General features: G+C 36.5%; 1 long non-coding RNA gene across 1 annotated transcript in view; it reads right to left on the reverse strand.

Annotated features, from left to right (window-relative positions):
- The window catches only part of LOC150083317 (uncharacterized), a 374,757-nt gene that overhangs the window by 258,490 nt on the left and 90,000 nt on the right, over positions 1-26,267 (reverse strand). The gene's annotated exons all lie outside the window — the stretch shown is intronic.

Genomic DNA, 26,267 nt, shown 5'->3' on the forward strand with positions numbered 1-26,267 from the left:
AGCAGGGAGCTGCGGTGCGTTATATTTTGCCTTCCGATGAGTTTTTCTCCTCGAAGAAGGTGTTATGAAGGTGTTCGGGAAAGGAAGAACACACCTATTTCACCTCGGGTGGTTTGTATTTTGCCGTTTACTTGTAGAAGAAAATCGTGCATTATCACAAGGGCTCCAGTTTTCGATTAGGCAACTGGAGCAGGTGAACTGTCCCAGTATCAACCAAGAAGAATAGCTTTCTAATATCCCTGTTAGGTGTTTGTTAAGCGCCCGAACGACTAAGGCTACGAGGCGTCAGTATTTATGTCTGATGAATTATTGCTGCATGTATTATTCAATTGTTTTATAGCTTTCTAGACAAAAAAAAAAAAAAAACTCTAGTTTCTGAGAGAATAACCATGCGACACTCGCCTGAGACCGACTAACTCGGCCATGTTGAAAAAAAAAAACCCGCCTACAAATTCCTCACGTCATTGATAGAATTCTAACTCGGACCTCTTTAACACAGTGTGGGATTAAAGAGAGATTAAAGATAAGTGTGGGATTAAAGATTTAACACGGTGGATTATATCCACCGTGCTATTTTCGAGAGTCACCATTCGAGTTGCCCGTTCTTATATATCAAAGAGTCATGATTAATGGACGGTAAAAGTTTAATTACTTTTTTTAAGAGTAATCTTAACATGATTTGCACAATTCGGTGTTGATTCAAATGAAATTTAATATGAAATCTGAATGTCAGTTTCTGTTTTCAGTGTAAGATAATGGTTATGTATTTTGGGATTAATTTGTGATAATGTAGTTATGTTATTTTATCTAAATATTACATATATAATCAAGTCGTTTAAGCAATGGCTGATCTGTTCATTTACAGTGTGTTAAAGAATAATGATAAATACTTGTCTTCGTGAACTATCACACACTGGTTACTTCCCCTCCCCAAAGAAAACCTCCGATCTATCATCATGAGACGTTGAGTTGTGGACCTTCATTAAACACAAGTGACCAACCAGAGGAGTTACTGCACAAAAGGGTAACCGAAACAAGCTGTAGAGATGCCCAACTCTGCATGTGGAGCAGCATATTTTGCATTAAAAACATGGCAAAGGAGAAATACGAATTACGGGTGACTTCACGAGACTTTCCTTCATTTATATTTATCAAATTTCATTTTTAAGAGATGGTAACGGGCCTTCCCGGACACTACATCTTGCAAATATGGTTTTTCTGTATCTCGTAATGTACCCCAAATAAATATGGCTCGTTTATTTTAATATAAGACAATAGAGAGTCTCCACTCTAACCTCCTGAAGAAGCCGGTACCTGGTGCACCTTTTGTTGTGTGGCTAACCAGTTTGCTTCCACGTATGGCCAGTGAAGGATTAGTCGCTATGGCAACTGGAGAATCAGCTACCATTAGCCGCTAAGTGGACTTTGCTCGTCCCTTATTGCATAAACTTGAATGACAAGGGATTGCCTGAACGTAAAAGGCATCCTAAATGTTAATGCAGTGTCTTGTAGAAAACCTTGTCCTCTTTATCCTATTCAACATAAATAGTATTAGTTCTTTGAAACAATACGAAAAATTTTCTTCTGAAGTACGCAGATGTTTGAGTTCTACTTGGACACAAAACCTACGCGAGCTTCCAAAAATTAATCAATTTTAACGTAAAACACTAAAACTACAGTATAATTAAATTACCAATACTTCAAGGACTATTAAATACTTCCACTGTTTTTAGGCGTTACAATTTTTTGTCAACTACTGTACATTTCGGAATAAACACGAATTATTCTCTTTTGAATTCACGCAGTTACTCTGCAATCAGCGAAAAAGTTCTTCTGGAAATGAATTTTGCATTAAAATACGCTTTTCTAAGGTGGCACAGTCAATTTTAATGTTTCCTGTAAACTGCATCACAGTACCAAGTTATTTCGGTCCATCTTTTATTCTTCATTCTGCAAATTACTATCTCATGTAGAAAAGAAAGCGTTACGGAAGAAGATTCAAACTCTGATTGCAACAGACTGAAATAACATCCCAGTAGAACATTTTCCAATTTATATTTCCGCAGAGGAAATATTACTTTTTTGTCTATAAGATAAAGTAATTCAATATTCCTCTCTTGTCCGTCGTTATACGTCCCATTCTGCTTATATGGCCCTCTTCTTCGGTAGTAAATGGGGTGTGTAAAGATACTACACCATAAAGCCACCTATGTGGGCCTGAAGATTGCGAAGTGGTTCTTGTAATAACTGACTCAGGTAAACAATACTCCTTGGTTTAGCTTTGCTATAAAAAGAAATGGAAACTAACCCAAGTGAGTATGAAAGAAAGGTTAAATGTAATGCCAAAAGAAATATTTATGTAACGCGCATTTCTCCTTTGAAGCGAACAAACTCAAAAGGGAACATTTAAATATTTATAGAGCGCAAACTTATTACGAAGTTTTTGTAAACTTACATTATTAGTTCTAAATATTTCTTAAATCGCATTTTAAATGCGATTTACCGTTTTTAATGAGAACTATATCAACTCAAAATTCTCGCTTTTTCTTTCTCTCTCTTCGGGGAAATAAACTTCGCAGATTAAAGTTTATAGATATTTTAAGATCAACCGCTCAAGTGGAGCTCAAGGATGCGAGGCAGTTGCTAGGCAACAGATGAATCAATTAGATTTCATTATGGTAGAAGCTTGGTGGTTATTATTGTTTTTCAAATCATCTCTTTATGTTTATGAAGAATTTCGGTGAACCCGATCTTGGTTTGTGGCAAAAATATGAAAATCTGAAACCAGAAAGGGTGAATAAAAATAGCTGAAATTATAAAAAAATATTTATGAGTCATATTTGAAGATATATTCAATTCTCAGTTGATGAAATGTTATATCTGGTCACACTCGTTCTACACACAGTTTCGAAATTATCAGGTCAATTGTGGATAATGTTTTATTCCCGAGGCTATTACAAATCTCCTAAGCGTGGAAGATTCACTGATTGAGAAAGCACAAGGTGAAGGTTTTAAGAAAAAAAATATATATACTCCTTATGCAAGAAAAATACAACTTTCGCCCACAAGATTACAGATTCGATGACTGGACTGCATCATCGCTTTGATCGCACCACCCATAAAGTATATAAATCCTGAAACAGGCAAGATATGGATGACGAACGAAGGAGCAATGTTGTTGAAGTAACACCAACACACACAAGACCTTCGTATAGCAATGATTTCCCCTCAGTTCAATCTGGCACTGATGCATATTCAAAATAACTAATCAGTAGCTGTAAATACGGAACAGTATCTGCAAAGTGGTCAAACGTCTTAACGAAAATAATGGTACAACCAGCCTTTTCCCAAATTCTTGCAAGATCTGAGCGCCTTTCTGACAGCCACTTCAAAGTAAAATCTGCACGTTATCGCAGAATCTCCTGTGATACTAACAGATGGTGGTTGGAGAAATGTACATCACAATTCATCAGCCCTTGCCGCTGGCCCATTGACTACGCCCGTCATTCTTCCACAATGTAACTAAACAAACTAGGTTTGAATCCCATCTTGGACTCCGCACACTTTATGAGGTCCTTTACGGACAAGAGCAGTCATTTAGCTCCACCTACTACAATACACAGCAAGTAGCCTCTTCGGAGAAGGATTACCATGGCAAATATACATACGCTTCTTATAAAAAGGTAAGAAACACAGGTAAAAGATAACTTACAATTCTTAATGAGTGTTAACTTCATTTTATCCATTAAACATGGCTGTCTCCAACAGCATAGAGACTAAAATATGTGAAAGAACGGGCATATTACATAAGACACAGCATGTTTTAATCAGTCAGTTTTCACAGCAGTAATTCTAAATCGTTTACCACCTGACCATAAAGAAAAATATACCAAAAAGGCCAAAGATCTTAAAACAATTATTATAAGTGGTCCTTTCAAAATTATTTCGAAAATGTCATCCTCCAGAAGTTCATTGCTCATTTCTTCTATCACAGACCGTTCATATCTTCCAATAAAGAAAGAAATAAAACTTTTTTTTTTTTAATATAATCATATTAAACCATAATTAACCTATGACTTTAATCCATACACTGCCACAGCTGCTGCAACAAATGCAGTATATCGCTGGAAGAAGCTATATGGAGCTGAGCAGAACAACTGAAAATGATGACAATAGAAGGTTCTTCTAATTGCATTCGCATTACTCCAAGAATAAATCCATGGTTCAACAGGGGAAACATCAGAGAAACTATTAAGGCAAACATTCTACAGCAAATGGATTAAAACGTGTTGTAGACTGATCTCAAAACTTATAAACGGAATCGTGATATGATTTCTATAACAAAAAAGTGCAACAGCAGTGTGTTACAATCAAAATGAGAAAGGACAAAAGAATCTATCTAGAGCAGACAAGGCAAGACATTTCAGGCTTGATTGGAAGTGCTGGAAAGGCGATCTCACCCCTCGGTCTGCCACTACCATTAATTAGCAAGCAAACATGATACAAATGAACAACATTTCCATAAAGAGAGAACGCTTAAGAGAATGAATAGGCTCTCAAACAAATTAATCGTAGAACCCGATAAATTCCCATTTTCATCATTAAAGTATGCAGTGCACATATTTTAGAATCACTATTTGTTTTCAACTGCGTCTTTCAAACAAGTTGCATTCAGACAAAAAAACTAAATATTCTTCTTTTTTTTTTTTCGTATTACTTGAGCGGTAGTTAATACACTACAAATGCAAACCGTAAGAGTTCTCCGGTCAGTTTGCCTGTTGGTTGAACGAAAAATACCCGAGTTTCTAGGAGAAAAAGCCATCCTACCCTCAATCCAAGACTGACTAACTCAGCCAAGTTTGAAAATTCCAATACAAATTCCTGACATTGCTGAGGGGATTGGAAGCCAGTCCTTTTTCACATAAAATTCAATTTCCAAAAACGCCTCAAGATTTAAGAACAATTGCTATAGATGCTACTTCCCAAAATTATTTCGAAAAAGCCATCCTCCTGAGCTAATCGTTCATTGTTTCCATCAGAGACCTTCATACTTGAACACGAATTTTGGTTGTAGTTGGGTTTTAGGCGCATCAGCAACTTAGGCCATATTGCGCCTTATATAATGTTTATAAATTGTGTGTTCTGTGGTCGATTTGCTGGACATAAAACAAGAATTTCCGGGAGAAAAACCATTCTAACCTCTCCTAAGACCGACTAACTCAGCAAAGTTTTGAAAAGCCCATAAAAATTACTCGAATCATTGAAAGTATTCGAAAGCAGGTCTACATCGATGTGGTCCGAACTTCCCTCAACATTCCTCATCATCTTTAGTCATTGTTGATCTACTGCAGGATCCAGCAACACGTTCCCTCACATTACCCTTTAACTAAATCGTTTTCGCCATGCGAATTTGGAGACTAATCGCTCACACAGAAAAAACGTACTTTAATCAAGGCGATAATTTATATGATCCTCTCTAAACACCTTCAACGCAGCAATTCCAAATAGTTTAATGAAGACACCAGTTTATCCTCAATAAGACACTTACAAGCTTTTAATCTAATTCGTCCCTAACAAAGTTTTAAAATTAAAACTGCACACGCAAGCATTAGCAAAACGTTAGGGAACCCGCTGAATCAGCCAGTAGCTATTATCGAAGTTTCTGTCAAGTAACCGAGCCTTGAAAGAAGTAGAATATGCTAGTATATCACACGTAATGGGGTGGAAAATTCGTGCACCACATTACACAAACAAGGAAATTAATCTCCTTATTATGTACATAATTTCAGCAAAGTTGAGAAATAATCAAGGTGGACTGATTAGAGGGAGCAAGCCGTCTGGGTAAACTACAAAGATAAACACAGTGTCTTATCTCGACGCCCCCTCTTTCCTCGCTAGTCGTTCATAAACCCTCTCATGTATACTTAAATGCGTTATCCTTATGTGGTGTGCAATTTGAAAATCTGTACCGGCTTCGAGCATCTTTTCAAAGAAGGTAAAACACTTGCTTCTGCAGAAAGCTATCACTCGAATACACTCTACTGACAGCTAAGTTTATTTGGACGTCTTACAGGGGTTCTGCTTATTACGGATTATTTCCTTTCTCTAATATTCGGTATTGTTTAAGGAGAAAGAAAAATAAGGAAGGACTATGTGTTCTTAAACTCTTCATGTACAGATATGTAACATTAAATAAATAAAAATTATTTCAGGAATATATTGTCCTCGTGGGTATCACAGTTGGTATGATCACCGTCCTCTCACACTAGATGGAAATGATTGAGTTCGAATCCCGTCGATGGTGGGAGGAATTTTTATGGGCCTTTTTCACAACGTGGCTGGGTTAATCGGTTTCAGGCGATGGTAGCATGGTTTTTTTCTCCCAAAACTTGTTTTACGTCCAGCAAACAGAAGATCGACCTCAGAACACACGCAATTTACAGAACAGTATACACAGAACAACATGGCCTTAGTTGCCGATGCTCCTAAATCCCAACAACCAAAACATTAATTTACTAATTCATGCATTTGGGTTATAATTTTTGTTTTAGATGTTATTTCATGCTTAATCATTTTCAAAAAGTAGAGGAGTTAATAAAAGTTCCTCGGTCATTGATGGAATTCGAACCGGACCTTTTCTACCCGGTGTAGAGAGGAAAGTGATTATAACCAATCTTCTACTCGCGAAGATGGCACTCAATATATAGAAATATGCCAGTCCAGACAGACATACGAGCAGAATTGCTAATTGCAGTAGAGGTATTCAACTTTGCCTTTGTTGAAGCCACAGAGCGTTGTTCTTTAAGTTTTAAACATATTGACGAACTGAATGTTTAGCGAAGACAACACCTTCACTGAAGCTTTCTTAAGATAGCTTTTTTTCCTGAAATACATAACAATTTTAAAAATAAGGTTGCACTGTCTTTAAATTAAGACGCTTCCTTTACTATAAATGCATTACCAATAATAAAATTCCATTTCAAATAGGACAATGACTTTCTAGACAGCAATCGCAGCATGAATCATCCTATTCATAGCATTTTTGAAACAAAATTTCGGTGAGAGAAGAGTCAGAAATATATTGTGTGCGTAAATTATGCACAGTACAGTATTTTCTATCTTTTTCCTCTTCTGTAAGCTGAAAAATCCAGTATAAGAAGGCAAGAGAACAACGCCCTGTATAAGTTCCTAATGCCACCGTTAAGAATGGATCTCTATGGGAATTGAACCTACACCTTTCACAGAGAATATACACAAGCAGTGCAGGCGAAACAAGACCACGGAGGCATTCACGTGAGGTCTTCATTGTTCAACATACAAATATTGATCCATGCACCACTTGCAGATGACATTTCATATTCGATTTCATAATCAATGTCTGGTGGCACGTACTCTTCCATGAAATATTAAGGTTCTCTTAGTTCGAGATGTTAAACAACCTTAGCTTATCCGACTTATTTTGTACTAGAAGTCGTGGTTAGACCTCGGGAGTACATTGCAAATGCACGATGTACTTTCAAGTAATAGAGGTGTTATATTGGGCAATCTCTCTATTTGGTCTACCAAAGCTATATGACAAATAGCAGGAGAAAAACGCTAGCATTTGGAGGTTTATGCTGTGGCTGGCAAAACTAAGAAAGAAGCAAGACGATTTTAAATAGAATGGTAAAATAGTTGGATTCTGTATTGAGAAGCATCGCACCTGGTTGGTAACGAACTTCGCTTTAAGATCGGCCAAAATATCCTGTTCAACAAGATAATCTTGTATAAACATTGGAGAAAAATAAGTTTGAAATAAATCTAAAGATAGACTCAATCGCTAATTATAACTGATGACCATCTTCCGATCTACGAAGGAGAAACTTTACTTCAAAGACTGTTACTGCTGCATAACGCTGTGCCCCAAGATATTTCTCTGACCTGTTTACATGAATGCCGGATGATAAGTTATCCACCCTTTAAACAGCATTACAACAAATACAGATTACGAGGGAAACAAAAATTACCGGACAATTTTTTTCTCTGTCACGCGCCACGTCTGCACACCGCGATAACACAGCAAAAGGGGAAAGAAAAACTTATCTCATTCTAAAGTATGTTTCTTGAATCCCACTAGGTGAAGCATTAGATATCCTCCATACCAACCAGAAAAATAAAAGAAATGTTTATGATTTATTTATTTAAACAAGAAAAATATTTGGCAAAGCAATCGTTATAAGAAATTCATTACAGCAAAGACACCCTTGCTTCTCAAGAGAAAGTTCCGAAATGATCTTCATAGAAGCCATTTAAAATATTGTCAGTAAAACCAGAATTATTATTATTTTTTAATTGAATGATGAAACGCCATCTTAATAATAAAATGGCGCTTGTCAAAATATAAACATATTTCTAACCGCGAGTGGATAAATCACTGGAGTTGTGCATCAATAAAATTTAACTTTTTTTTCGATAGAATAAATGCCAAAAAAGATAGACAGAAGAAACGATTTAGGGCATAGCGGTTATTTACTTCGGATAAATAGAAAAACCCATGTGTTTGTGAATGCACCCGAAAAATATTTATTTAGCGAAATCTAGTTAGAGAAAAGACTTGAAGTGACTGTCTAAAAGATTTATTTTAATTCAGTGCTGGTTTTTTTTTCAGCCAAAAGAATGAAGTAATTTGACTGCAGACCGTAAATGTTTTTGTTGTCTCTCAGTTATTATTTTTAAGGCTAATGACAGTGCTCTACTCTCCACTTCCTTCATCGATTGAAAGAAGAAAGGATATTTCAAAGAAACTGTAGAATTCCAGAGGGTTATAAGAGAAAGAAGACAGATAAAGCGGGGAAGTAGGATTTGTCTTGATGATTTCCTGCAGACAGCCAGCTCATCAGTCATCCTAGAAAACAACACGTTTACCGTTGACAGGAAACAGATACAGAAGACCAGAGATGGGCTCCTACCGGCACGCCAAAAATATTATAACATGGAATGAAGTGTACACGCGATAACTGGAGATTTACTGGGTTATCTACCAATAATTATGCAGCGGCTCCATAAAAATAACTAAAGGAAAAAACGAATCTTTATCCGGTTATGTTCGTCTCATAATCTTAATAAAAACGAAGTAGTGCGATGGATTCACTTAAAATTATTTCTTCAACAGGTCTACAAAATCCAGGCTAATTAGTATTAAAAGAACGAAGGCGTGAATATCTGGTATGTGATAATGAAAAACATTTATATGGGCTGTGCTGATGGGTCAGTACATCGCATAAATTGAATTGGATTGAACTGCGTTTTCAACACCAAAAATCAGAAGTTATGAGCGAAACGAAATCCACTTAACACTGGTGTCAGATCCATAATTCCGTTAGGATGCAAGTTAGGTTCATTAAGTTCATGAACCAATAATAAAATCCTCAATCCAAAATTAAAACCATGGCTTCAATTTGGTTTTCATGCCACAAGTATCATTACTGGACGTGAATTGGCATATAAATTGTCATTGTTAAGATTACGTGAGCAAGGGTCAATGTGTCTGTGGTGAACCGGAAACATCTGAACATTTTATGCTGGATTGTCATGGTTATTTGGATGTCAGATCTAAATTGGAAAGATCAGTTGGTATTTTAGAGAAAGTGTGACTCTGGGTTCTGTTCGCAGATCGTCGTCTATTTGCATATTTTGATAACTTCGTAAGTGAAGTATTTCGAAGACAAAAAACACCAATGCGAGATAGCGGTGGCCCGCCTCTGAAAGATATATTCATACAAACGGGATTATGATATCTAAAGGGGGTATGGAAACTGAGAAGTATTTCTGTGTCGCCTTATCCAAAATTCTTTCATCCTTTCAAAGTTTAAAAGTTTTTTTCTTTTCATTGAGTTCCATTTCAAAGACAAAGTCTGATCGTATTTCAAATCAGTTCTTGAATTGACTGCAAAATAATGTCATATTCTAACAAAATCAGCATCAGACGGCTTTCTTATTTACTCACACTCTTTCTTTCCATTTAAATTCAGAAATTATTTGTGGAATAAACTTTGGAAATGCGATGATATAACCCTTTTAATTGAAGTAGAATGTGAAATGGCATTTCTAACAGAATTTCAAATTTGTATTGCCCGAAGTTTAAATTTCAGGGTTAAAATTGATAGTCTCATTCTCCGAAATGGCTCATCGATCTGTTCTGTGTGGACTTGGCGCATTATGGCCTTAGTCGCCCAAGTACCATAAGAACCAAAACCAAACCAAATCTGTCTCCTGAAGAGGATGATTCAGCTCATTTGTTTTCTCTAAAATATGAGCTAAATACAAACCAAAACACAGACCCTACAGACAGATCCAGTGGTATATCATTAAAAAATAGGCAAAATTGATCATTAACATCCAAAAATCTTTTCAAAACCTTTCAAAGCCATCGTACTTTCAAATTATATGGTAGAGTTTCACGGATAGAACCCAACTATCTTTTTCATTATTATTTTATGAAAAATGCCAAAAAAGTCGCAGATCAACAGCACAGATTTTTACAAAATTGTCTATAGACAGAAACGCAATCAACACCTCACAGCCAATCTTTCGATAAGATAAAGATTTTCTTGTATAACACAGTGAACATATTTTCATCAGGGCATACTTTTCTCACTTCTTCCATGAATCCCGAAATCCCTCCACCATGGCTGCAAATCATCTGCACATACGCCTATACATTTTGACCATTCAGCCTCATTATCCGAAAATAACTCATCCACTATTTTAAACACATATCTGTGCGATTTATTGTCCCAAAAGGAAGCATACAGAACTACGCGAATTATAAATTATACTCACACAAATCATGAACTGAGGGTAGTTTTTAACGAATTCTTCGAGTTGAATTACCAACGTATTGATCTGTTCGATGCAAGGTAACTAAAGACTTGATGATTCATCCAGTGCAGTTTATCTTAGTTTTAATCACACCATTTGTGAAGACAAAATTCAATGGTACCAGAGGGTTAGGTTAGGCTAGTTGGCTGGTTATTAGGATTTTTATGGCGCATCAGCATCTAAGGCTATAATGCGCCAATAGGCTAGTTGGAATTTGGCATCTGGTGTGCAGAGAAAGTGAGACTACGAAGATAACAAGGCACCTAGAACTCACGTTCCAAGTGCCCTGTTATCTTAGACAGCGAGGAATCTGTTGACTAAGCTGCCACTCAGGACAGCCTTTAAGCGCGATCCAAACGTGGATCGCGCTTAAAGGCTCAGCAATTTTACATCTAAATACATATTGGAATCTTCTTAATATGTATGAAGTTAAGTTCAGTTACATCTAACAACGCAAGGCTCTCGTGTGAGCTTTAGGGTTTTGGAAATTAATAAAACCACTTAAAAAGGTGATTTCCTCCAAATTGAGAAGCAATGATGTAAGGGATTTGAACCACGATCTTTCCAAACTGGTGCCGATGAAGAATCCGCAGAGCAAGGAAAAGGAATCAGGCTTAGAACTGGCAAACGTATGATAATTTTCACTAAAAATCAATATGATAGCTCCACGCCATCGAAGTCAAATGGACGATGATCCAGAAAATTGGAATGGAGATCGTAATATGATGTAATATTATTATACGAGAGCTAAGGGTAAATGCTTTTCAATAAAAACAGTTACAGTAACCGTTTTCCAAGTCATGGAAAAATATTTGGTGAAAGCAAGACTTTCGAATCGGGACGCAAATAATAATCTCGCGGTTGTACAGTTGTAGAGACTTTTCAATCGGAAGGAAGCGGCCTCGCTTGGAACGATATCTTTATATGTGTTATTCTCTCGTTCTTTTCGTAGTGTCCAGCGACGTCACATGAATAAAAGAAAGCGCGATGTGTGTTTCTTTTCCTATCGCTGTTTCATCTTCAAACAGTGCGAATACCAAACACTTCACATGTGAGGTATGTCGCAATTCTTTCGGTGAAATGCCAGCTTCCTTTGAAGTTAAAGTGCCACAACAGGGTGCAGATAGAACGATATTGAATCACTGGACCATTCTTGCTATATGTTGGCCTGAGAAGAATATTTCAATTTCTTCGGTAGAATTCACTCTCGTGACACAGCAGATCAAAATCAGATGTCGATTATTTTATGGTTATTGACAGATCCCCTTTGGAAAGATCGAAGACTAAAACATGAGGATTGCAGAGTTATGTTTTCTCGTTGACCAGTTTGCAGATTTGGGGTTTTAGCGAATAATAGCCTAATATAAGTTAAAAAGTTTTATATTTCATTCATAACACTGGTCTGCAAATCTAAAAGGAGTAAAAAGCATTGTTTTTTATTACAATGTGCAACTTTCTGTAATTCTTTTGTGCTGATTTTTTTACCAACTGATTTTCGTTAATTTCAAAGTAATGTTTAATAAACGTACTTGTATTAGCACATGATGGTTTCTGCGGTTACCCCGCAATACTTGTATATGCAGTCTGCGCCTAAATAATGAAAATAACTTGAAATATAAATTTATTTCATGAATGGAAAGCCAGGTTAAGAATAACATAAAAAAACTCGCTTCCAATTCTTGATATAAGTTACATAAAGGATATGAGGCGAATTTCGCTCCATAAAATACATTTTTACCATATCTGATGGTTAACATTGACACCAAACTTATCCACATCTCTAATTATGAAAAACAAATAGAGCAAATAAAGTAGCATCTTATTGAGTTCATTGCTTCTGAAATATGCAAAACTAATTAAGGAATAGGAAAGCAAGTTAAGTATTAGTATTGGGAAAACGGTAACTTGTATATCGGACAAATAAAACAATAGCTGAGAGTTACCAGTCGCCTTCTTTCACCTCATTTTATAATTCTTTCAAGAATTTGTCAAATTCAGCTGTAAATTTAGCGACTTTCAAACTCCAAAATCCAACTCTCATTTACTTCCCATCTAAAGAAAAACATTTTCGCATGTATTTTACAATTTTTCGCTCTCAATTAAAATTTATGTTTCCTTGTATATATCAGGACACCAGATATAACGATGCTCTTAGTTAATCAAAGTTTTTAAAGCATTGAACACTTCGATCCAGTTATCCATGGGGTGACCAGCTTTCACACATTATGGAACAAGTTTCTTTTGATATGCATCCCGATCCTCTGTGGCCTTCACCAATTGTGTTGCTCTTCTGCACCCAACTCAATGAACCGCATTAGCAGTCGGTCTATGCTATTCAGAGAATTTCATCTTAGACTGTATATTTACTGAAAAAATCCTTTTATTTATCAAATAGCTTGATTTTGGTGCTACCCAAGTGGCAGATTACTTTAGGATGGATACTACCCAGATGCAACGCCTTGTATCTTCCAGTATTATACCTCAACTCTCGTTTCTTAAGCCATACAAATAATTTACCAAAGCTTTATTTGAAGTACGAGTTATGGAAGTTATTTATTACCATCCTATTCAACTTCGTATGATCAGCAAACTTAAACATTAGATTTGAAACACGTGCATAAATATCCTTAATAAATGTTAAAAACAATAAGGGGCAGTACACTGAAATCTATGGAAAGCCCACAATAAAATTGCCCTATGAAGAACGGTAGCCATTTATAACTACTCTTTGCTTCTTACCATTTAACCATCCCTTTACCCGTTGTCACTAATGCCACACACTGCTCCAATTTATAAATAATCCATCTATCTAGCTCCAGATGTGACCATTCTTTCATCAGGATTTTGTAATCTGCTGTATTGCGGTAGGTAGAGAACACCGAAACTGAACTGTCCTTTTCAACAACATACCCCAGATATTCTCAATTGAATTCAGACCTAGGCAGCCAGGGTAGATGTTGGAAATGTTGGGAAATTTCCTTAAACCATTCAGATATAATCTTATAATAGCTACAAAAAATAGCATTTTGACACTGATGATAGTTGCGTTGTCTTCTTGAAAGAATCCATTGCAATCCGGTTAAAAATGAAGCATTACAGAGTGAAGTTGGTCCGATATGACAGGAAGATATTCATTGGAGACAACACGACCTTCTACCGGTATGAGCAGATCGTGTACGTGACAACAGAACATACCTCCATACCATGATAGTCATTGAGTAAGGGAACACGAGACGGTCTGGATGCGTGGATAGATGAGATTCACGCCACTCTTTAACCGTTCCATTAGCGCAAAAAATATATAAATTGAAACATACCAGACCATATAATTTTGGAACAGTCCAGTCATAGCGTTTGTGGCACTACTCCTGTCGAAGCTTTCGATTTTTTTACGGAAAGAAATGGCTTCCTTATATGTACAAGACTACCAAATCCTAGATTCATGTGATCATACAATGTGACAAGTTATATTTGCTTACCTTTATCTGTTGACGCAAACTGCCAAATAATTCTAAATTCCTTGCCAGTCAATTTATTATTCCCTTTTAATTCCATTACCATCCAACTTGATTCTCTATTGTATCATTAACTTCATAATCTTCTCAGACACAAAAATCAAACTTTCAGATCTCTAGTTGCTCATTTCAACCTTGGAACTTCTTTTGTGAAGATGTTTGCGCATCTCCAATTTATAAATACTTCTGTTGAATCCAAGGATTCTCTAATTATAACGTCACCGAATAGATTCAATCATCTCTTTACCCTGTTCATTGTTAACTGTAATAAATTCGCTTCTAGTCACTTGTAGGTTATCATAGAATCATTCAACTTCCAGTTAATATTAAACTTCTTCACGAGTGAATGAATTCACATATTTTTCAGTAATTTTTTGAAGAGTAGCATTTGCAATTACATACATCTCCAGTCATTTGATTACTGGATTTTAATAGTATAAAAGTTGCGCTAGTTTAATGTTGTTTACTATATATATTTTTTTTTTCATTTATACGTTGGATTTTTTGACTCGACGAAATTGGTACACTAAGTAACTCTCCTCAGAGTTCTTTTCGAGGTTCATATCAGAAATAGTGGTGTAACGGAAACACTGAAGGCCCCGAATTGGGGGGGGGGGATACAATATGTAGAAGGGATTACAACTAGCTCCATAAATATCGTAGAAAAGAGAAACCTTTAAAAGGTTATGAAGGGAACTCCTCAATTTTCTGCAATCCCACTAATCTAAAGTGCGAGCAGAATCCATTTTCCTCGCGACAGGAATAATAACCTAAAAGCAGTAAGCACAAAAGATTCAAATTATTTTAGGTCTGGTACTTTAACGTTTTCCTCGAACTAAGGAGAGCATCTTACTTCAAAGAAATTAAAAAGAGAATAAAGGCAAACTAAGTAAACTTTTGACGGCGTTATTTACAATAGCCATAACCGGATAAAAAGTGGATTTCCCACCCGAAGAAGTCCAATGTAGAGGAGCTGAAGAAGCCAACCGGATAATACGAAAACTGCAGAAATGAGATGAATATTATTAATTCAGCGTCGGTTGAAAGAAAAGGAGCAACTTTTGACAACAAAGATTAGAAAAGAACAAAACATAAACAGCAAGGACGTTACACGCAGACAAACTGAGAAAAAGAAATCGACCCACTGTCTGTAGACGGAATGCGAAAACTGCACGAGTAAAATTCCAGATATAATTGTACAGAAAAATGCATGTAGAACGAAATTCTGCCGTGACCCTTTTATTTAAGCACGAGTCCTTGCTGAAACGTGTTGAAAGTTGCGAAAAATTTCCATAGTCATCGCTTATAACATCAAAATATGATTTTTTTGATGTTATAAGTGATGACAGATTATATTCGATGAACGATCGTTAGATGTACGCGCATATGCCACGATGCACAAAATTGATATCAACCATATCGTGATACAACCTTTATAAATAGTCTTAAATAAAATTGCAAATTTCATTCGCGTTATAAAGTTGGTCTGAAGAAGTTGATTAAGTGCGACTGTACGTTTGTTATATTTGGTAAGTATATCGGGGAGTCAAGCTCATGTCATAAGTTAAACCTTTTAAGCCTTGCATGGAGAAAACGTTTGTTAGACATTGAGTTGTTGGGACATGGAGATCACTTTATTGTGGAGAAGGTCAAACCACTGTTGTCCAGCCAGAGAACATATAAACGACTTCTTGATAAGTTTGACATCAGGGAGATCGGGGTGTCGCTTCACCCAGAGCTTTAAAACTCGATTGGACTTGACTCTTCCCATCCAATAATCCCAGCATCTATAATAAGTTAGAGATTAAACCGAAGATACTCTGCAAAGGCAGTGATATAAGAAGAATTACCTCTATGCTCAAGTACAAGCCTCTAAAAGACCTTACGTATGAACAAAGAATTATATAGTATAATTCTTTGTTCAGAGTATTCATTTTGTTTATTGCCATTGTTATTTTCCATGTATTGTAAACAGGCAGCTAGAACGACATATGGCATCATGTGTATGATTTAAAGGACCTTCTCTATTAGGAAGAATCCTCTCTTTATAAGGCCATGGTTAGAGCTCATTCCAATTACTGTATTTAGGTTTGGAGACCGAAAGCCTATCTACACTAATCTTCCGAATCACTGTGGCAATGACTGTCACACAAAAGACTCAGGACAAATGTTCCCTCTGAATATTTACCTTCTGTATCACAAGTATCTAATTAATGCAAAGCGTCGCTGTATTGCCCTAAGTTCTACCAACAATAGATGCGTTCCTCAATATTAATCGCTGAGCCCGGGCTTTAGTGTGATTTTCAGAAACTACTATAATCCGATCTTAGAATTCAAAACAGCAAATCCCTCGGAGAACTGCTCCGATATCTGTGCTTAAACCGATATAATATGTAAGGGCTTCAGTTGTGATCAATACCCCCATGGTATTAGAGTTTACTCTACTGGTTTAAAGAATTTGCTCAACCACCCTAACGCAAGTACGCTGAGACTTCAAAGTAAATAAAGACCGCTACTGAAACAAGTTCAATGGCCCGCAGCTGGTGAATGTTTAAGTAATTTGTTTCCTCTAAGCAATGATCTAATTAATAATGTAAGGTTTGTAAGGAAATTTCTCGTATCTAAGCTAAGAATATCGGCTATCAGAGGATCGTTCATAAACATACATGTTATTTTTAGCAGTTATTCTTAATGAGCTATGGATTTTACTTTGCGTTCTGAGGTTCGCCTTTCTTATATCTCGTTAATCTCAAGATAGCACGAAGATGAATCGGCAATTTTTGAAAATTTATAAATATTACGAAAAGGAATATAAATATCGGTCCCTTTTCTTCTACTTTTTCAAAGGTTACTTAGTTAATGAGATTTTTTTAAATGTTTTTAACAAACCGTTCGAGACCCTTGAAGATTCCATAATAGATCTTGGCGAAGGGAGGTTGAAGATACACTATTAAAGCATTGTGCTGCGATGTCGCTTTCTGAAGTTTGGGAATTATATAACTGAGAAGGAAATTTAAATGAGAGAAACGTTGTGAAACTTTAATATAACACAGATTGAATCCCGGGCACCTTTGTCTTGTCTTCAGTATTTTCTGCATTTTGGCAGTGAATATATAGGAGTCAGTGCCCTCCGTTCTCTTGTAATTGGGTAAGAAGACATACTTAAGTTTAGCGTCATTTACTTTCCAAGTCTGTCTAAAGTTATCTCTAGTATTTAACTCTGTGAACACACTACTTTTGTGGGTGCATTTCTATCTCATTTTGCTGTTTTGTTTTTAATTAATAAAATAAACAAATTTCCTATTTATTCATGAACTCAATACTATGGGAATGTTCTCTGAGAGTAGTTTTGTTTCAATTTCCAATTTCATTTAATGAAAAAAATTAAAAAGGTGCAGCAGCAGCGATTAGATTGCGGCTGACTCCTTTTTTTGATAATTCGTCAAACTGATTTTAATTGAACATATAACACGGCTGCATCTTCGAAAAATGGATCACAGCAACAAGTTAGAACATGGAACCATATCCATATAAATTCAATACCGAAACACACTGGAAAGAAAACTCAAATGGCAACCACAGGCAATTATGAGCGCACGCGTTCACAAATTCCTTATGATTTCGAGGAATACGATTCCTTATGATTTTTCAGTTCAATAAATCCTATAAAGTCAGCCCTGGTTATATTCCCTCTCAAAAAGAAATACACAATGCACCAAAAAGGAATCCTACCAGAAATAAAACCTTTTCCCTTCAAAAATAATACAATTCTTAGCTCTGTCTGTCAAATCAGATAACGCGCCACGAATTATCTTCTGTTCAGAAACTCATTGATCAGAAAACAGTGTTGCGGCCCTATATTCTAAAGTGTGATCCCCAGTCGTTAAGAAAAAATTGTCATGCGTAGACCGTCTCTACACCGGAATTATTTAGCCTAACTGTCACATATGGCTCAGAAATTAAAGGGTCACTAGCACAGACCACACTAAAGATATTTCGTTCATATGAATTCTGTTTCGGTGAATAGCGTGTAAGCAACTTACTACCACTAAAGCGCAATCCTCGATTAAGAGTATAGTGAGTTCGCCACTTCCCTATCATTTGGTGGGGCTCTGAGTTCGAATCCTGTTGGAGACTGGAGGAATTCTTCAAAGGGCCAATGTTTAAAATATAATTTTCTATTTCATTGAGTTTCTATTCGTTTTATAATATATCTGTGTGCATACGTCTTCTTATTTCCTCGTTCCTAATCCTCTCTAGCCTAGACTCTCTCGCACTACGACATAGGTAGTCCCATCTCTAGGGCCCTAAGTTTCTTTTTGTCACCCTCTTTCAGTGTCCACACCTCACAGCCAATTCCACTAACGACTGTCCGATAAGTTTTATAGTTTTACGGGAGATATTGTTGTCCCACCATATACAGTTGAGGACACTAAGAATCTTCCTACTTTGACGAATTCGTGTGTAAACTTCCACTTTCCAAATCTTTCCTTAGTTAATCTACATCCAAGATATTTGGAAAAGTCAACGGGTTTTAGACGTACAGACTAACTTCCAATTCATCAGGATTGTCTGCTGTGCTTAGGTATTCTGTCTTTGTAAAATTGATATTGAGGCCCCATTGGCCATATGTAAGATGCAATTTTCTCAATATGTATTCTAAATCATAAGCTCCTTGTGCAATGTTAACCTGATCATTGGCAAAATTTAGACTCCAAAGATATCTGTCATTAATCGGTACTGCCATTCCATAACAGCTTCTTTTCCATTCTTTTAAAGCACATTCCAAGAAAACATTAAACAATAAAGGTGATAGGCTACATCCTTATCTTAGCCCCTTCGTTGAAAAGATTTGGTTAGATAAAGAATTCCCAACTTTAACATATCAGTTCCACAAGCTCTGGATCAACTGACATATTTTGAAGGGCTTTCCACAATTCCTTTCTTGGAACGGAGTCATACGCCTTTTCTAAATCGATGAAGGCAAAGAAGGTATCTTTATTCTTTGCTTTTCTTTTCTCTACTAGCTGTTGTAGAACAAACAAAAATTGTCCACACAAAAGCGACTGACCTAAATCCACTTTTTTCTTCGCTTATCTTACCTTTTACCTCCTCTAGTAATTTTAACTGAAGCACTTTAGAGTATAGTCTGGTTATTGGGCAATTAACACTTAAGCCTCTATAGTTCTCCGGATCCAGCTTATTTCCTTTTTTTATATATGGATGAAATATATATACATACATGATACCTCATTAAAAAATATGACAGAGATTGCCTTATGAACCGGCTCAATATAATCAACGTGGTCGATAAGCTATGAAATCTCCCCACAATAACACTAAATCAAACTTCACGGTTCGTAGATTTATTCAAAGTGGAGTAGCGGGTAGTGATCAAGGTTCTGCATTTTCAGTGCAAGAAATGTCCAGGAAATTGACGAAGAAATGAAAGCTGTGTATGGGTAGAATTGTCCATCCTATGACACTGTAAAAATGTGGAAACGAGAGTTCCAGTGCGGTCGTACAAGTGTCTTTGACGAGCCAAGAGAAGGAAGGCCATCAACATCCACATACAGTGAGACGGTTACAAAGGTTGGGCAGCTGGTGCTGAGTGACAGACGTGTGCCAATTCATTTCATCGCAAATGCAGTGGGAATTAGTTATGGGTCTGCCCACAGCATTTTACATGACCATCTGCGCATGTCTAAGGTCTCTGCACGATTGGTTCCAAGATTGCTGACGCCTTTGCAGAAACATTGTCGAATTAAATGTTCTAGCCAACTGTTGGATTTGTGTAATGCGGATGTTGAGAACTTTTTTGATCGGTTGGTGACAAATTACGAATACACCCAGTGGTTTCTTCACTGTACACCAATGTGAAGGTTTACAGTGAAGAAACCATTGCGTGACATCGCTTTGATTCGTCTTAGGAAGTCATCAATGAAGTGGAATTGTGGTTTCAGAAAAAAAGTGCGGACTTTTACGATCAAGACATTAAACAACTGATAGATGAGAGAAATGTGTTACTATTCATGGAGAGTACATAGAAAAGGATTAAAGTTCCCGTGAGGTTTCACCTTTCTAGGGCCATTATTTCTAGATAAGGGTACGAACTTTTTGATACCAGTATTAGTAAATCTTCGACACCATTCTTCCTATTAACTGCAATAAAGATTCATTTCTCAGCACAATCAACAAATCCCTGGAAGAAGAAGAGAGAACGAATTGAAGAATAAGTACCCAAACGGACTCCCTGATGGGCATATTTCTTCTGTTCCAGGCATAAACACCTTGTTGCGCATCTCAATGGCCCAAAATATCACCTTAATCTCTACTATCATAATTTGAAAAATAAAATTTAAGATGACATTACATATTATCATACATTACTAATACCAATACAAATGAAACCTAGCCTAATAAAATATACTGAATAAATCGAATTCTGAAATAAACAGTTCAGAGACAAGGGACGCGCATGGTTGAGATATCCAACTCATCGTTTCATTAGCCAGATAAATTCAAAACAAAAAAAGTTCTCTGAGTAATATTCCATTGGCTGCCTTATCGTGAAGAAAACCATCTTTCTTCTGGAAGTTTAAGATGTGTATGAAAGGCGACAGATCAAGGCCTTTCGCTAGGTGCCGCAGCACTTACTATAGTCACATATGAGCCTAGATTGACCGCGCTGTTTCATTTAGCAACAGGAACTGACTGTGGCACAACAGGATAGCCATTCTATCAGAATCTGTGTTATTCAAGAATGCCAACAATTTTCTTGTTCGGGTATGAAGCGAATTTGTTTTATTTGGTTGTGGAGGGGGAGGTTGAGGTGCTGCTTCCATCGTTGAGTTCTAAGGAGATGTTGCAGGACACTTCTCATTTGCCAATTACATTAATCCAAATCGAATTGTCAGAGTACAATTTTCAGCTCTTTTGGCACAATAAAATAGAGGTGCACTTAACTGATTATAATGCAAACTGGAGTATCCATCAAATAAATGAAAAAGAAAGTAGCTTTCGTAATTTGTAACAAAGATATGTCTGGGATTTATCGAATCATATAAATGTACGTACTCAGTGCTGCGTAAGACTTAAAAACCAAAGATAAAAGGGAAATTTCCAATCAGCTTGAACACACACTCATGTGCTTCTCAGTTTTCTGGATAAAACCTGCACTCATCTAATGTTTCGTTGATGGTGAAGTATAAACTTTCATTTATCTTTTTATTTTGTTTATAGCGTCCACTAGACTGGCTCTGAAACATCAATGGAGGGTTGCGAAACCTCACGGGAGATATTTGTGCTTTAACATAAGAGAAACGGACGTCCTGAGAAAAATATTAACAGTCTTCGCGCGATAACTCCAGCGCAACCCTCCTTGTGTCCTCTTTTTATATTGCTCGCTCGTGCGTTTTATTGCTCTTTGAACGCTTGTAGTTTAGAATATACGTTAAAATAGAATTTCTACATTAAAGATAACTTTAATCTTCCGGCCATCGAGATATCCTTCGGTCGACAACTGAAGGTTGAATTCACACGCCGTCATTCTGGAATCAAAAAGCAAATAATCCCCTTCTTAGACTCGAGGGTTTTGTCGTTCAGGCGTTAATTTTACTAAAAGAAACAAGTGCTCAGACAGACCTATTCATGTATTTGAAAAGGATGAAAGCGTTTTTTTTTTTCAAGATTCCCTTCGAGGCGAGCATTAGACATTTTCCGCGTGCCTTCTCAAGAAGCCTCAGATGGAGGCGACCTCACCAACGGCGGTATCCCTTTCCTCTTGTATATTTTATTCTTTAGACACTTAATTCGTTTCTTCGCTATCTGGAACGTCTTTCGGGGGCATCAAACACGTTTCTTTAATCTTTCTATCGGGTTAGTTTCATCTCTCTTTCTCTCTGCTACTGCGCAGTAATCATGGTACGGAGTATTACGTTCTCATGTTATATTTATTCCCCCACATCACGTACTGCGACTTCCCTCATACGTTTCACCCATAACATTTTCGTCGAGGACTCCGCTTTTATCTCGGTTGTTGATTCGCTCTTCAGCGATTTTTGGGGTGTTTTCCCACCATGGCGTGCTTCCAGCAGATTTATGATTTTGATAATGGCTGTTTTGTCGTTATCATTTACTTTTCTGCTTCGTCTTTATATCGGTCTCAGTACCGAGGAAAGTACCTAAGAAACACTGCCTCCTTCCCCAATAAAATACCACTCTTAGTTTTATTCCGCCGTTGGGATTTCAGTAAGTTTACTGCGCACGCATGCGTGCGGTTAGAAACTCACCTGCTTTTAAAGTTTTAATTTGAATGATGATATTTTAAGGGGTCCTTATGTGCTGTGATGTAATGACTCGATCGTGGATATAGCTTAGCTTAATTTTTCAGCACGCGCCTCATAGTAATCCGCTTAATTGGTTGAAAGTTTTGCCACGTGCATAGTGGTTAAGAGATTCTAATAACTTACGGGGATTATAAATTTAAAAACTAAGTTATGGACTTTAAATTTTTTTCTAAGAAAGGAAAGTGCACCTTCCATTCTACGGTTGTCTAATTAAAATAAATTAAATGAAGAAAGATAAAAGCTAATAGCCGCGAACGAGCGACTTTCGAAATCGTCTTCAGTTAGCTGTAGTGAGGGGGGGGGGGTGAAGAGAGCGCGCCAGTGTGTTATGTACGGGTTGGGTTGCCGAAATGCATTTCAGTGCACGTGGAAACTGAATACGTGCTAAATTCCAAATAGGGGAGAAGTTGGCGGGAATCTTTTTGTTTAATATGTTAAGTGATGTGTGGCGCTTAAACTACTCAATGACGAGGGCTTCGTTTTGAAGGATTTTATAACTGGAATTTAGTTTAACTACTGTGATCGCTGAATCGATGAGTGGGTTATGATTATAAGATTGAACTTGTTGTGTTAGTTCTGTACTCGCTAAATTAGATTTGAAGCTATTAAAGTGGTAGTATGCGCGCGTGTTAGAAACTTTTGATGTCCCGAATTTTGCTGTTGTACTGCCTATGTAACATGCTTGACAATCTGATTAGCATCTAATTAAATATATAATGCTATTATGATCTTGTGTCCCATACTCGTATATTGTCGTGTATGAATTGCATTTATAACTTAATTTGTTATAAGATTTAAATATTAATTTGATATCTGTATTCTTAAAAATCTGTTGAAGTCGTCTAGAATATTGTTGATGGTATGGGAGAGTGATAAGGAGTTTGTGTATCTTATTCTTATTCACGTGGTTATTAATTTTGCTCGGGTTATTAGTATTATTATGGACTTTGGTGATGGTTTCTTTTATTAGTTATAATGGATATTTCCTGTCGATGAATATTTAGGCGAGGTATTGCAATTCTACGGATAGGTCTGTTTGTGTGTGACTATATTTGATAGCGTTGTATATCTGATTGTATAGAACTGCTTTTTTGATGTATAGAGGATGGTGTCAGTGGTAATGTAAGAATTTACCTGTATGCGTGTTCTTTCTGTATATTTTTGTGCCTAAAGATGTACCTATTTTGCATATAGTGAGGTTTAGAAAATTATTTTTATTATCGGTTTCTATTTCGAGGGTAAATTTGAGTCTTTCGTGTTGTATTAAACGTGTTCAGTAAAGTATCGAAGTGGTTTTGTTGCCTATTAAGAGGACGTCGTCCGCGTATCTCATATATAGTTTAATCCCTGGGGAAAAGGGTTGGAGTATTTTTTCTTCAATAGAAGCGAGGTAGATTTCGGATAAAGGGGCAGAGATACCGAGGCCGAAAATTTGTTCGTAGATGTTGTTCTGAAATTTAAATTGTTTCGCGTCAAGTAACAGTGACGAGAGTTTTAAAATGTCATTAATGTTTAAGTCAGTACGTTTTGTTAAAGTGTCGTCTTTAATTAATAGTTCTTCAAGGGCCAATAGCGTGGTTTCGATGTGCACGTTTGTATATAGGGAAACGATGTCGAAGGACGCGAGAATATGTTTTCAGATATGGTCATGGAAGTTATACGTTCGTGTGCCTGTTTAGTATTGTAGACCCTGAACCAAGAAAATCTCATTAAAGGTGAAATAATGTTGACGAGAAATATGGATAGATTGGCATAGGCGGGCTGTTTATAGGAAACAATGGGTCTTAAAGGATAATCTTGTTTATGGAGTTGGACTATTCCAAAAATGTGTAGGAAAATATTGCTGCGTATGCCTATTTGCTGGAGGGTGTGTAAATTAATTTGTTTGTTGGCTCTGAGTCTTCTTAGGATCCCTTCAAGTTAATTTTTATGTTTGTTAATGTTAAACGTGTTGCAAAATCTGTATGTTGTTGAATCTGACAGGATGTGTAACATTTTCTTTATGTATGTATTTTTGTCCATGATTGCGATGGTGTCGCCTTTGTCTGCCTTTTGTATTACAATGTTCGGAATTTTCATGAAGTCTCGTATGTGGGTTAATTGTTGTTGGTGAATATTAGGTTTACTAGTTAATTGGGAGTTAAAAACAGCATTGGTTTCATGTATGATACGATATTTATCTGGGTTGTTGTCAAGTTTAGTTTGTATTTCAATCATGGCGTCTTTTACTGGGTAGTGGTTGCTGTTAATGGCGAAATTAAATCCATATTCTAGACTAGAGTTCATTAGGGGAAAATGTTTGTGAAGAGATGTTAACAACCGAGTTGTTGGGGATTTTTTTGTGTCTTCTGGTGAGTGTATCCCGTTTCTTGGTGTGCTTTTGTGTAATCTGATTTAAAGTTGCCTGAATTCGTGTGTTGTTCTGTTGTATGTAATTGTACCAAGTAGTTGGGGTTAGTTCTCTTTTAAGCTTGAATTTGAGGGTATGTATTTGATCTAAAAGGAGATATTTTTCTCTGTATCTTATCCATAATTCGGCTTTAATTATGGCAATAGAGGCTGGTGTATAATAAAAGGGTATTTTTAACAGTATTTGACTATTAGTCAAATACTTTTCCGACAAACTCCACATTACATTCTTGAAGAAATTTCTCACGTATGACATAATCCCCAAGTTCGCTCGTATCTGCACCAAAAACAATGTTAAAAAATACCCTTTTATTATACATCAAGCCTCTATTGCCATAATTAAAGCCGAATTACGGAAAAGATGCAGAGAAAAATATCTCCTTTTAGACCAAATACATACTCCCAATATTCTCCCAAACATTTTTGGAAGAGTCGAACTCCATAAACAAGATTATCCTTTAAGACCCATTGTTTACTATAAACAGTCCTGCCTATGCCAATATATCCATATTCCTCGAAAAACTTATTTCACCTTTAATGAAATTTTCTCGGTTCAGAGTCTACAATACTAAACGAACGTATAACTTCCATGACCATATCTGAAAACGATATTCTCGCGTCTTTCGACGTCGTCTCCCTATATACAAACGTACACATCAAAACAATGCTACTGGCTCTTAAAGAACTATTAATTAAAGACGACACTTTAACAAAACGTACTGACTTAAACATTAATGACATTTTAAAACTCTCGTCACTGTTACTTGACGCGAAACAATTTAAATTTCAGAACAACATCTACGAACAAATTTTCGGCCTCGGTATCTCTGCCCCTTTATCCGAAATCTACCTCGCTTCTATTGAAGAAAAAAATACTCCAACCCTTTCGCCCAGGGATTAAACTATATATGAGATACGCGGACGATGTCCTCTTAATAGGCAACAAAACAACTTCGATACTTTACTGAACACGTTTAATACAACACATGAGACTCAAATTTACCCTCGAAATAGAAACCGATAATAAAAATAATTTTCTAAACCTCACTATATGCAAAATAGGTACATCTTTAGGAACAAAAATATACAGAAAGAACATGCATACAGGTAAATTCTTACATTACCACTGACACTA

Source organism: Mastigoproctus giganteus, chromosome 7 (genome assembly GCF_048544385.1).
Source record: "Mastigoproctus giganteus isolate SK-2022 chromosome 7, ASM4854438v1, whole genome shotgun sequence".
NCBI classification, from domain to species: domain Eukaryota; kingdom Metazoa; phylum Arthropoda; class Arachnida; order Uropygi; family Thelyphonidae; genus Mastigoproctus; species Mastigoproctus giganteus.